Raw genomic sequence first — 2,430 nt, forward strand, 5'->3', positions numbered from 1 at the left:
GTGATACAGGTCTTGGAGCGATCCCTTGAGCACCCTTAGATAGGCAGCTAGGATATATTGACTGTGAGTTAGACAGTTGGGATTGCATCTTTGCTTTACTTCCGTTGAGGCATTGTCACAGTCTATGCTTATAGGACAGTGACAGGATAGTGAGAGACAGTACAGGTGCAGGACAGGTTTACCCGCAGCTTACAGTGTCAGAGAGACAGTGTTTTTTGAGCTATTTTTGGTCTGTTTTTTGAGTACACCAGAGCCATTTTACAAAGGAGACTCTGCCGAAATTTATGCAGAATCTGAAGCTTTCTTGGTCCATTTGACAGATTGATATTGGTTCAGAGGTCATTTTACAGGGGAAACTCTGCCAAATTTTTCCCAGAAAAGTAAACTACTGTGAAGCGTAGCTATGGCTGGATCACAGGACACTGCTCTTTACAATATCAAGAAGCTGGATGGAACCAATTTCCCATTGTGGAAGAAGCAGATTTGGCACGTGTTGGTACAAAAGAAGCAAATAAAACCTATAAAGCTCAAGGGGATAAAACCAGAAGATATGGACGAAGATGAATGGAGAGAAATGGATGAATTGGCATTTTCTACCATTATGCTGACTTTGGCTGAAAGCGTTTACTTCAATGTAGCAGACGAGATGTCGGCTTATCAAGCATGGTTAAAGCTGAGTGATCTTTATGAGAAGCAGAGTGCAACTTCACAGGTATACTGGCTTAAGAAGCTTGTTGACTTGAAGATGAAAGAAGGGACACCTATGTCCAATCATCTGAATGAATTCAACACAATCTACAGTCAGTTGTCACCTCAAGGTGTCAAGTTTGATGAACCTGTTAGAGCTATGTTCCTGTTGATCACATTGCCGGAAAGTTGGGACACTTTTCGCACAGCTTTGAGTAATTCTGTACCTCCAGATGGTTTGAACATAGCAGGTGTAGAAGGAAGTCTGCTTACTGAAGAAACCAATAGAAAGACAATGGACAAAGGCAAAGGAACAGCCTTAGTTGTCAGGGGAAGGACCAAAGAAAAGTACAAAGGTGGAAAGAGGAATCAGTCTCGTAGAAAGTCCCACAGTGCTAAAGGCAAGAGTGACATAGAATGCTACCATTGTGGCAAGAAGGGTCACATGAAAAGAGACTGCAGAGAATGGAAAGCAGAAAAAGGCAAAGAGAAAGCTGAAGACCATGGTGAGAAGAACAAGTCCTCAGTGAAGATTCAAGAAATAAATGTGACAAACACTGTTGCAGAGGATGACAGTCTATTGTCAGGAGACATCTACTTCTTGAAGAATACAATGGACTCAGCTCTTCTTACAGCATCTGATGGAAATGCACTGAGTGACTAGATTATAGACTCAGGGGCATCACTTCATGTGTCTCCAAACAAGGAGTGGTTTACCTCTTATGTGACCACTAAAGATCATGTTCGGCTAGACAATGGGCAGACATGTGAGATCTTAGGTGTTGGAGATGTTCAATTGAAGTTTCAGAATGGCTCTTCTTTCACGCTGAAGAATGTGAGACATGTTCCCGCAATTATAAAGAGCTTGATCAGCACAGGTTTACTTGATGATGCTGGATACGTCACCACTTTTGGACAGAACATGTGGAAGATATCCAAGGGTTCTATGACAGTAGCACATGGAGTAAAGTCTGGAGGACTTTACATGATTTATGTATCAAATGTCTCTAAAAATGTAATCAATGTAACCGAGCAGCCGAACGTTTCTTTGTGGCATAGCCGGTTAGGACATATGTCCAAGAAGGGAATGGAAATCTTGTCTCGTTCTGGTTACTTGCCTGGCTTTTCATTTAATGATTTTGAATTCTGTGAACATTGTCTGTATGGTAAGCAAACACAGTAGCCACATAAGCATAGAAGCAGTAGAAGAGATACATAGTTGGCACTTGTTCATAGTGATTTGTGTGGACCTATGCCTAACCTATCTCTAGGGGGAGCTTCTTACTTTATGACATTTATAGATGATTACTCGAGGAAAGTATGGGTTTACTTTCTCAAGCACAAGGATGAAGCATTTAGTGTTTTCAAAACGTTTGTGACACTTGTGGAGAATCAGAGTGGCAAGAAGCTTAAATGCTTACGCACTGACAATGGTGGAGAGTATGTTTCAAAGGCCTTTCAAGACTTTTGTGAGTCAAAAGGTATAAAACGTGAACTTACTGCTCCTTAAAATCCTCCTCAAAATGGTGTTGCTGAGAGGATGAATAGGACCATACAAGAGAAGTTCAGAAGTATGTTGTCTAATGCACAGCTGCCAAATGGGTTTTGGGCTGAAGCTGTATCAACAGCTGTTCATCTTGTAAATAGATCTCCTAGCAAGGTTTTGCAGAAGGATTCAGTGCCAGAGATGGTATGGTCAGGCAAAATGCCCTCATACAAGCATCTCAGAGTCTTTGGCTGTGA

Source organism: Adiantum capillus-veneris, chromosome 4 (assembly GCF_014529385.1).
Source record: "Adiantum capillus-veneris isolate H3 chromosome 4, ASM1452938v2, whole genome shotgun sequence".
NCBI classification, from domain to species: domain Eukaryota; kingdom Viridiplantae; phylum Streptophyta; class Polypodiopsida; order Polypodiales; family Pteridaceae; genus Adiantum; species Adiantum capillus-veneris.